This window comes from Chiloscyllium plagiosum, chromosome 20 (assembly GCF_004010195.1).
Source record: "Chiloscyllium plagiosum isolate BGI_BamShark_2017 chromosome 20, ASM401019v2, whole genome shotgun sequence".
NCBI classification, from domain to species: Eukaryota; Metazoa; Chordata; class Chondrichthyes; order Orectolobiformes; family Hemiscylliidae; genus Chiloscyllium; species Chiloscyllium plagiosum.
The window spans coordinates 23447583-23459751 of record NC_057729.1 but is presented as its reverse complement, the minus strand read 5'-3'; the positions used below and the strand labels follow the sequence as shown (position 1 = coordinate 23459751).

Below are 12169 nucleotides of genomic sequence, written 5' to 3'. Positions count from 1 at the left end.
TTTCAGTTTTTACTTCAAATTTCCAGCCTTTGCAATATTTTGCTGCCTTACCACTTTTTAATGCCTACTCACCTTTCAACTTTATGGAATTGAATAGCCTTCAGTGGTTAGGCATATTACATTTGTGAAGCAGCACAGCTTGACATCAAACCTTTGGGTTTTGACAGTTTATCATGCATCGGCTCCTCACTTGATATTGCTGCATGATCTTTACATAAATACAATAATCAACAGCAGACTTATGATTATTTGATCAGTGAAGTACAAAACATTCATTAGGTAATTCACACTATAGATAATGATTAATGGCCGAAATAATGAAAGAAAATTTACCAACCCCGTTTTAATGCAAAAAGTGGATTTTGGTACATTTTATCTGATGGAAAGATGATGAGTTTCCTGTGACCTTTTCAGCACCATTTGTAACAGACTGATGGTTGTGAATTTCTTTTGGCTTTGTTCCAATTGCTGAGAAAGTCCAGAAAAGGTTTTATGAGGCAATGGAAAATCTGGAATGATACATCATTTTGTCAGGTGACTTTTTAGTATGTGAGACAGATGATCACAATCATGATCAGAAACTAAAAGATTTGAGAAAGAAATGGCAACAAAAAGATATCAGAATAATAAGGGATAAAAAGAAGTTCAAGGAACCAGAACTGAAATATATGGGTCAACTATTCCCTATAGACTCACTAAACCCAAATCCTGCTGTGGTTGAAGCAGGGTTCAAAATACTTCCTTCCATCAACAACGAAGGTATCTAGAGAATTCTTGGAATGACTAATTATCCACTTCAATTTGCTCCAAGTTTCAAAGTTAATTGCTACTCTTTGTGAGAGAAGTCGCTTTACCTGGGACTGTTACCATCAAAGTGCTTCATGAGGTCAAGATGATCTCCTCTTAGCACCAGTGCTAAACTGCATTGATGTCACCAAGAATGTATTCATTTGAAATTGTGCAACAAAATCAACTACAAAACATATACATTAAGATCTATAATTGAAAACATACTTGAAAAAAAAACCTCAACTGCTCTTTTGACTGGAAGATATTTGAATTTTATGAGTTTGAAAAAAAAATTACAAGTACACAAATTGCATGAAGCTATTTTGAAACTGTTCGATCATTAAACTCAATTGGCTCCAGGGAATGATTCAACATTTTCAAAATCACATAAGAGACAATGAGATATTTCTCAGTGGAATATTAAGCAGAGTATATTGACTTCATATGGCCAGAAACACTGACAACTGAAAAGGTATTTTATTCAATCAAAACAGAAGTAGTGACAAAAACAGGAACCTTTAATGTGCTGTAATAATGAACCTTCTCTGAGGATGGTATGACCAAGATTCAGCAAGCTATGAAAGAGATAAGGTCTGAAATACACGAGAATGATAACCTGGAATTTATGACATGAGGGATGAGAATGACCACCACAGGTTATTTTGATTTCAATTTTAAAGGTAAATTAAACAAACAGAATGAAGTAAATTCAAGACCAGTCAAGTACTTATAGAATGAACACAAAAATAAACAATAGAGATCAAAAGCACATTAAAACCCAAGGTTATCTAAGAAATGTATTGGCCTTTGATAAAAATGATCTAGATATTAATGTTTAATATATGGTAAAGCTGCACAAAAATAACCCCAAAAAAAGCCTTCATCAGCACTTATCTAAGAGAGAATCCCTGGAATGCTACAGAACTGATAGTTAAAAATTCCCATGGGATCTGCAATTAGTATAGGACCTTGACTTAAATATTTCAGGCCAGAATGTACACTCCCATTTGCAGGCCCTCTCAAATATCAAGACAGGCAGCCATTGGGTGCCATATGGATTGGATTGTTTTTCTCTCATGTTTTCAGCTGTCTGTTCCCAAACAGGCACATGTCTACATTCAAAGGCATCAGAAAATTTGATACAGATACAGAAGGAGAGGTTATCAAATACAGGCAAGACAATAAAGGGACAATTGTAGTTAGGAATTAGAAAATATTTTGTGTTTTGTCAATTACAAATGGTCTTTTTTAAAATTCTGTCAACGTAATGCAATACTCACTGGACTTTTCCCCTTAGCCCAAATCTTGTTTCTTTGCAGTCATGATGTTTTGTCTCTGGTTCTCATAATTTAGAAATTGGCTCACTCAAAATGCTTGAGCAAAATGCTTGAGCTTCATTCATTATTTTTTGCTGCTTGCAATGTGGATGATGGACAGTTATCCTGATAGATTGCACAAGACTGTGATACAGCAGTAATATGTTGAACCCCAGAGGTATATTATTAGGTCTTTTTAAAATGGATAATATTGCACTGTAGCATCTCCCATTGACACCCTAAAGACAACCCCAAAGAAATGTAGATGAAAACATATTTAAGACACTTGTGAAAAATAAAATTATCATTTATGGAGATACCAGGCAATTGATTATAAATTGTAGAACATGAATGGATCTGTTTGGCAGTCCACAGTCAAGAAATTATATTAAGACCAGTGGAACTAAAGGTGCACAACCTGTAATCAAAAAAGCAATATGGTAAACTTCAAACTGTCACAGAAACAGAACCTGCCCATGAAATAAGTTCTCTTTAACAATACAAAGAAAAATCCTGACTTTGAAGAATGGGCTAGGTGGTGTTGGAATTGTGGGAAAAACATGTACAATTACAAACGTCATAAAGCAATGCTTTTGAAACATTTGTTGTTAAGCATTCTTGCTTAAATGTTTGTTCACTACTATAGAAAAATAGATATCAATGTCCATTGTGAATTCAACATTAATAACTGAACAGGTCAGGATAAAACAGGTAAATCTAAACTAGTCAACCTAACGACAGGAGGGGAAATGTCTTAGAATCAGTAATCTGGGATAAAATTGTGATTTATAAAGTTGTGGGTTAATCTGTAAAAGCAGGGTACCATGGATCTTGCAAATCTGAAATAAAAACAGAAAATGCTGGCAATATTCCACAGGTCAGGCAGCATCTGTGAAGAGGGAAGCAGAGTGAACACTTCAGGTCTGTAACCTTTCATCAGAACTGGGAAATGTTCATATTGAGCAAGAGATGGGTGGGATATGGATTAAAGGATAGTTTCTGTGATGGTTATCAGTGATGAGCATCATATATTTGCTGAAATAAACTTTTGTTTCACCCACTTGATTTGAGTTCTTGAGCTAATTCATAGCAAGGTTTGGTGAGGATAGCATATGTTGTGTGTGAGTTCCTCCAAATCTGAAGTGAGATGTTCCAAATCGTGAAACTGAGACTTCATCTTCAAAATGACTGTGTAGTGGTCACTTTTGCCAATACTGTCATAAATAAATGCATCAATAAAAAGCTGATGGTTAATGACAAGGTCAAATAGCTTTTCTGTTTGTTCTCTTGCTACCTGTGCAAGACCCACTTTATCAACTATGTCCTTTAGTAGTAGGCCAGCCCTGTCAGTCCTCAGCCAATCTCAGTCATGGATAATAAAGTTTATCACCCACAGTTAATTCTATGCTCTTACCCACTATACCCTACACCTACCCCCTGTTCCCCCCAAGCATGCATCTTCCAAGCAATATTCAACATGGAGAAGTATTGATTCATTAACCAACGGGGAAGGGGTGCGTTTGGTGACAATACGTCGAGTAGCAGGAGATTTCCTTCACCATGATTGATCTACTGTCATGAGACTTCATGTGTCCAAAGGCAACATTGAGGACTCCAAGGATAATACTATCCATACTGTAAACCAATATCCTGCCACCTCTGGTGGTCCAATAGATGGGACAGGTATAGTGAAAATACTGTTTTGGACATTGTCTGTAATGTAAGATTTGGTGAGAAAGACAAAGCCAGGCTGTTACTTGACTAGTTAGTAATACAGCTCTCTCAATTTTGTTGCAAGACGACAGATGCTAGTACACATGCAGGACTTTACAGGGTTGACAGGGCTTGGTTTGTATTAAGAGATGGAAATGTGTTGCTGGAAAAACGCAGCAGGTCAGGCAGCATCTAGGGAACAGGAGAATCGACGTTTCGGGCATTAGCCCTTCTTCAGGAATCTTGGTTTGTATTAAAACAAAGGACTGTGGATGTTGGAAATATGAAACAAAGATAGCAAATGTTAGAGAAACACACAGGTGTGGCAGCAACTTTGGAGAGAAAACCTCTGCAGGTGTTGTCAGATGTGCTGTGCAGCACTGCCTGCTTTTGTTCATATATTGCCATTGTTGTTTCCTTGTGCCTTAGCTTGTGCTGGTGGTTCATCTGATTTAACTTCTTTCCTGAGTCTTCATTGTGATTTGACTTGGCTAAGTGATTGCAAGGTTATTTCAGAGAGCATATAAAAGTTAACATTGTAGGTCTGGAGTCATATGCAGGCCAGACTACTTAAGAATGTAAGAGTTCTTTCCCTAAAGTGTTTGGAAAAAAATTAACATTGTTTTATTAATCACCAGCAGACATGCTTTTAACTCGAGACATATTAATTGAATTAAAATCTCACCATGTGTAACAGAGGGATACAAACACATGAATCTTGGAGTATCAGTCTGGACCTCTGATTTTCAAACCCGATGAAATTACCACTTCCCTACCATTTCTCCCAAAATGAATAAGAAATAACATGACTCAGTGCTTTTTAATTATCTGACCTTTAATTACATGAAATATTTATTTGGCTGTCCAAAACTTTTATGCTGTGATTATTTTACTTCTGCTATCTTTAATTGGTAAGAATGGATGGGTACCTGATATTTCAAATAAACCAAATATAAAAAACCTTTTTTCAACCTTTGCAAACAGTAATAGAACAATACTTTCTGTTTTTCTCTGTATTAGTTGTCAAAAATCCCTGCCTTAATTATTATCATTTGCAGTATCAATGCACATATATCTTCTTGTCTTCTAAAGGAAGTGTCAGCAAGTGTTGCATCAGTGACATCTGGACTTGAATTGCATGTGTTTGAGGGAAAAGTGGTCCAGGCATCAGTTGTGAATCTCTGGAGAGTCTTTGATTGTTGTTTTGTAAAGTAATTAGTTAGATTTGGAAACATGGTGTGATTGGTGACATCATTCATTACCAATTGTGTATTTCAAGAACACATTTAAAAATATGTCTGAAATTGCTTTTGTTTGAACTGCTGAAGAGATGATAGCTTTGCAAAGCTAAGGTGTCTGTTACTGTGCGAGTAGATCTCCAGGGTACAAAATGGCACCTCTATGAGCCAAGCTGTTTCTGACTTTGAGCTTGTTAGCAAAGCTCTCATGTAAACAACATAACCCTTCTTTCAGTGCAGTTACCTGCATTAGTTCTGAAAGAAGATTGAGGTCAAGTATGTGGGCTTATACCTTTCTATTTTTGAAGTCCTCTCTGGGCACTGAGAACATCTCAGTGGGTTTACATCCTGTTAAGATTATTTTACTGAATAAATGCTAGGTATTTAATGAAGCTGGGTCTTACATCATATTTACATTTTTAGAAATGCAGTTATAATAGGAAATATCAGAGAAAACAAATCACCACATATATTTTGCTTGAGGACATTTCATATAGATGCTAATTGTCAGCCTTGCAGCTCCTACAGTACCAGAGAGGTGTGATGTTGCTATGGCTACAGTATTTCAGGTGTGATAAATATGTAGTAGATGAACTAGTGTTGTAAGAAAACTCTAGTGATATGTTATTGACTTTGTGCGGTGCATATTAAGTTCAAAGTTTATTTAATTATGACTATTACTGGAATAAATAATAGATTACAAAACACAATATGTAAACAGATGTTCTTGACAGACAAAATGAAGCAAACATGCTCTTCTGAGAAATCAGGTTTACAAGTAATTACCTTAATTCCATGTTTATGAATGCTTATGAGTGAAGTCAACAATACCAATAAATGTTTGTAGGGTCTCAGTGTCACATGCTTGATCAGAAACTATGTTTAAAAATGGCACATTCTGCACATGTGATGTGGTCAATGTGGGATTGGGCTTTCTATTAAACTCCACCAGTGAAATAGCCTGTTAATGCTCACTACGAGGATAGATGATGACTACCATCGGTGAGATTTCATAAATCACAGAGATCTATAGCACAGAAAAAAACACTTTGGTCCAATGCATCCAAACCAGTCAAAAACAAATTACTAACTATTCTAATCCCAAATGTCTGATGCATTACCAACTGAACTACGCAGGGGCCCTTAGACCAGTCGTCTAATTGTCACAGAACTGCATTCTAGAAAGTATACCATTACAGGGTTTTGTGGGGCAATGTGAAATCCATAACTTTAACCTTGACTATCTGTTAAAGTCCTACTGTAGAATGATCACAGAGGTGTGGTATAATATCCAAACAAGGCAGAGGAAAGTGGACCCCCCCTTAGCAGAGAAGCAAGAATTGTACATAAAATAATTGAAAGATAACTAGGTGATGATATGACTATTCTACATATTGACAACAAATTTGAAGCTGATATACTATAGCAGATTAGATATTATATTGGAACCATTATGATTCTAATGTCTTTACTCTGCCAATAAAGGGTTAAGTCAAGTGGTAGTAATAGTATGTACATGCTTACTTCCCAGAACTACTAATAGCCAATGATTTACAACTTTGATTTTACAGAGACATAATTCTCTGGAGCTCTGATTTTGCATAATGATTTTAAATTTCCATAATTATGTAACATGAACTCCTACTTGCTATGTCCATAGTTTAAATTCTTGTATGCACGTAGTTTTTTTCTAAATAGGGAAATAATAAAGCTCGCAATATCTGCTCCCAACCCCCGCACCCCCAAACCATCTATCCATTGAATGGAAAATCCCACAGCATCATATGCAGTTCAGAGCAAACCCTTTTTAATATCATCCACTGGGCCTGCACTATCATTACATTAAATTAATGATAAGAATATGCCATTTCAATGTTAAGCATTATAATTCTTTTGTTTTAATTCATACCTTCTTGGATCAAACGAAACAAAAAGTAATCCCGGTCAGCATTTCCTGTTTTATTTATTAAAAATATGCTTTCTTGATCCCCAATGGAGTTAATGACTTGAATCGACACAAAGGGAATAGATCTCCTTTCACCAGAATTAATTCCAACCATTGCTTTGGATGAAGCAGTGCTGTGCAAACAGAAACGGTTAACATGTCTCAAGAAGTTGATTAGAAATTCCAAACAGAGATGGGGGAGGTGAGGGGGAGGAGAGAGGGGATGGCTCTTGTGGTGCAATAGTAATGTGCCTGCCTCTGAACCAGCAAGTCCGAATTCAAGTCCCACATCTTTTTTTAATTCACTCATGGCATATGGGCATCACTGACTTGGCCAGCATTTATTGTGAAGGTGGTGCCTAGCTGTCTTCTTGAACTGCAGCAGTTTATATACTGTAGGTAGACCCACAATGCCATTAGGGAGAAAATTCTTGGATATTGAAACAGTAATAGTGATGGACCGAAAACATATTTCCAAGTCAAAATTGTGAATGGCTTGATGGGGAACTTACAGATTATGGTGTTCCTTTGTGTCTGTTGTCCTTGCCTTTCTAGTAGTTGTGGTTTTGGAGATGCGATCTAAAGATTTTTGGTAAATTTCTGCAATGCATCTTGTAATTATGACTGAATGTTTGTGGATGTGGTGTCGATCAAATGGGCTGCTTTGTCCTGGATGGTGTCAAGTTTCTTGAGTGTTGTTGGAGCTGCGCTCATCCAAGCAAGTGAGGTGTATTCAATCACACTCCTGATTTATGCCTTGTAATAGTGGACATGCTTTGGGGAGTCAGGAGATGAGTTAGTTGCTGCGGTATTCCTAGCCTCTGAGCTACTCTTGAGGCCACTGAATTTATTTATGCCTCCAGTTCAGGTGCTGGTTAATGGTAAGCTACAAGGTGTTGATTGTGGGGATTCAGTCATGATAGTGAATGTCAAGGGGTGGTGATTAGATTGTCTCCTATTGGAGATGGTCATTGCCTGGCATTTGTGTGGTATGAATGTTATTTGCTACTCATCCTATTTTATTTGGATATTGACTGTTTCAGTATCTGAGGAGTCTCAGATGATGCTGCACATTATGAGATCATTGGTAAACATCCCCATTTCTGACCTTATGATGAAGCAGCTGAAGATGGTTGGGCCTGAGGAAATACTGTAGAGATGCCCTGATGCTGAGATGACTGATCTCCAACAACCACAATCACCTTCCTGTTTGCCAGGTACGACACCAACCATCAGAGAGTATTTCCCCTAATTTCCACTGTCTTCAGTTTTGTATGTACTTCTTGATGCCACACTCAGACAAATGCAGTATTGATGTCAATGGTGTGATTCTTACCGCACCACTGGAATTTAGCTGTTTTGTTCATGTTTGAACATCTGTCATGAAGTCAGGAGCTGGCAGAATCCAAATTGGATGTCAGTGAGCAGACTTTTTCTGAGCAGATGCTGCTTGATAGTACTGTTGATGATACCTACCATGATGATCAAGAGTAAACCAATAAAGCAGTAGTTGACTGGGTTGAATTTGTCCTGCTTTTTTTGTACAGGACTTACCTGGGCATCTTTCCAAATTGTTGGGTAGATGCCAGTGTTGTGCTAGAACAGCTTGACTAGGGGAGTGGCAAGTTCTGGAGAAAGTCTTCAGCATTATTGCCAGCATGTTGTCAGGGCCCATTGCCTTTGCAATATCCAGTGCCGCTAACCATTTCTTGTTATCCCATGGAATGAGTCAAATCAGCCGAAGCTGGCATCTGTGATGCTTAGGATCACTGGAGGAGTCCAAGATGGATTATCCACCTGCTCCAGATACATGTAATGACATCTCTGAATGGGTTGATTAAAAAATATTGAAGGGCTGTTGTGGCACCGTGATAGTGTCCCGACATTTGGGTTGCAGTGACACTTGCTCTGGAGGTTTGATAGAGAATATCTGAACAGATTGCTTAGGAAATATCTAAAATATTTTATGGACTACTCAGCCTGAACATATTGTACTAAACTCAGACAGAGATGGAGATGGTTCTGCTTTTCAATCTATTCATAGGACATCTCAAATTAAAAAATCAACCTTGAATTACTAACCAATAAAATAACTTGATCTAGAATTAATGTTGGTACCAAAAATAAGGAATCAGTAATAAATCAAGTGGCCATGTATTCATGTCTACAAAATGTAATACATGTGCAGTCGAATATTTGTTAAAATCTCAAAAGTCTGAAAGAAAATCTGACAAACTGAACCAAATCAGAATAAAATCATTTTATGAGTTCCCATGAGAAGTATACATTCATTATTCCATAGTTTTTAAGAAGTTTTCTCTTCTAGAAAATGGAAATTGCACTGCTCATATCAGCATAGGAATATCTATAACAAGATTTGATTAGATATCTTGCATCCTAAATACTTGTAATTTTCAGAGGCCACCAGCAATGAGGTTGGAGGTAGAAAAGTTTGTGAAGTGGCACAGGAAGACATTCAGTTGTTCTTAACTGCCCTTCTACTTTGTCAGTAATAGGAAAGGTGGCAGATTGGCAGCCTGTCTGGTGCCCAATTGAGTCTCTTAAGTGGTCAATTAAAGGACAACTTGTTCACCTTGGCAGCACATTTCCTAAAATTGGAACAATATACAGAAGATCAGTAGAGCCCCTGTGCAAGGATAACATGCAAATTCGTGATAAGAGTGTTGTCAAAGAGTCATAGTGTCTAACAGCATAGAAACAGACATTCAGACCAACTTATCCATGCCAACTCATCCATAGTCCCACTTTGGCCCATATCCCTCTAAACCTTTCCTATTCATGAACATGTCCAAATGTCTTTTAAATGTTGTAATTGTACCTACAACTACCACTTCCTCTGGTAGTTCATTCCACATACGAATTGCCCTCTATGTGAAAAGGTTGCCCTCAGGTCACTTTTAAATCTTTCTCCCCTCACCTTAAAAATATGTCCTCCAGTTTTGAACCCATTCACCCCAGGGAAAAGACCATAAGGCCTTGGCTATTCACCTTATCTATGCCCCTCATGATTTTATAAACCTCTAAAAGATCACCTGTTAATCTCCTTCCTCCCGTGAAAAAAGTCTTAGCCTACCCCTATAGTTCAAGCCTCCAGTCCCAGCAACATCCTAATAAGTCTCTTCTGCACCCTCTCCAATTTGATTTTGGGCCTGGCATCCCTTGGTCTCCGAATGTGCAGAAGAACTGTTAGACTCACTGGGAACTTACTTTATAAATACATTCTGGTGGATGTGTATTTATTCAATTTCTGTTTGGTAATTTAACAGACAATAGTAAACTGTGTATCAGAGCAAGCCCATGTCAAAGTTGCAACCTCGCTTCTGGAATCCTAAAAAGCAGCCAGCAAATGCTGCTTCAGGCTGCGGCTCTCATTGTGCCACAGGCTAAAAGACTGCAGCAGGAGGCACTCAATTAATTTGACTGAACGTTGACCACCAAACAAATCCCTGATTCCTGGGTCAGTCACACTCTTGCAAGTAATATTATGCTTGCCCAGATACATAACGACAATCGAAAACAGCATTTAAAACTGACAGCTTCTTTTTTAACCAAACAAATGCTTTATGTATTGGAGGTGCATCTTACATTAATATATGTGCAATATATTTCAATAATACTTTACGGTGACTCTGCTGATGATACAAATTACAAAAATTCCGTAGAAGCAAATGCCCAGAAACACTGACTGGATGAGCAAAAACACCATTGATTTTGATCGATGTTGCTGCGGAAGACAAATGCTGGACATGGGGCCAGGACAACTTCAAGCTATGCTGTAAACAGCAACAACAACATCTTGGTGTCAGCTATGTGTGATGATGCTGCTACTTTAACAAGGTTAGGTTGTGCTTGGGTTCTTTTTCAGAGGGGTCGTGAACACAGAGACTTTGAATGGTCTAGGTATGAAAGGGTTTAGGGTCAATTTGATTATAGCTAACAGATAATGCCTCAGGCAAAAGGCTTTTAAGTTTTAAAAAAACTTACACGATGAAAAGGGAATGGCTAGTTCTCCCAGCTCGGGTTTCATTTGAGTTTAGCAGGCAGTCAGTTGTGAAGCTACTGGACCCAAAGAAGCAGGTCCAGGCTGATCCTCCCTCTCTCTGACATCTCTCCTCTAAGAACCTGTGTTGGATTTTTCTTTTTTTTTTGTCCGGGGTGTTTATGGGGATTGTTGCAAGTATTTGGAACAACATCTTTAAATTGGGATAATTTGTTGGGTTTTTGGATGGGTTAAGTTATTCTGTATTCTGTTCTAACTTGTTTGTGTTTCATTCAGTAATCTTGCAAATAAATTCGGTTTTATTTTAAAGAAAGTGGTTAGGCCAGCTACATCACTCCTGGAATATCCACTATACATCTGCTTCAAACAACTAGCAAAGTTAGAGTCTGGGCTAACTTTGAAATCTTTTGAGGGGGTCTGGCCTGATCTGTACCAAATTGGGGGCTCTTTGTGGGATTTGTTCTGTAGTTCCAAACTGGGGATTAGAGTTGTTGGACTCGAAGGCTGCAAGTGGTAGGTGTTAGTATCCTTTGTTCTGGGTGTTGAATTTGATCGTGCTTGGGATAGCAAAAGCTTTTTCAGTCACTAAGAGTTTTCTGGGGGTGGAAGAAGTGACCTTCGGGGTTTTACAAAAGGTGATTAAGGCCAAGCTGCTGGAGTTAGCAGACAAGCTGGAGTTGGAGCTACCTCCTTCCATGAGGAAAGGAGAGATAATTACAACCATAGCTCAGCATTTAAGTTTGCTAGAAACACCATCAGAATTTATAGAGATGGCTAAAATTCAATTGAAAATGAAGCACCTTGAGTTTGAGGCAAAAGAACTAGGAAAGGGCAACAGAAATGAAAACGTTTGAATTACAATTTAAAGCAGAGAAAAGAAAAATAGAATGAATCGCTTTGGAAGAACAAAAAGAAAAAGAGAGGGAGAAAGAGAGAGAGAGGAAAGGAAGAAAGAAAGGGAGGTTGAACTTCAGAAACTGGCACTCAGACAGGTAGGTCAGCTTAAAAGGATGGCGATGAAGGCTGAAGGTAAGCTCAGTGATGAAAAGAGTGCGGATGAGCAAACCCATGGGATCCAAAAGCTTGGAGAGAAACTGTTTCAATATATTCAAGCATTCCCTAAATTTGATGAGAAGGATGTGGAAGC

The 12169-nt window shown here is 37.9% G+C and overlaps 1 non-coding gene across 1 annotated transcript; it reads left to right on the top strand.

Annotated features, from left to right (window-relative positions):
- The first annotated feature begins 9588 nt into the window (after window positions 1-9588).
- Window positions 9589-9693, top strand: LOC122560353. The gene has a single exon (XR_006314722.1). It is a non-coding gene; the product is annotated as a U6 spliceosomal RNA (small nuclear RNA).
- Window positions 9694-12169: the final 2476 nt, after the last annotated feature.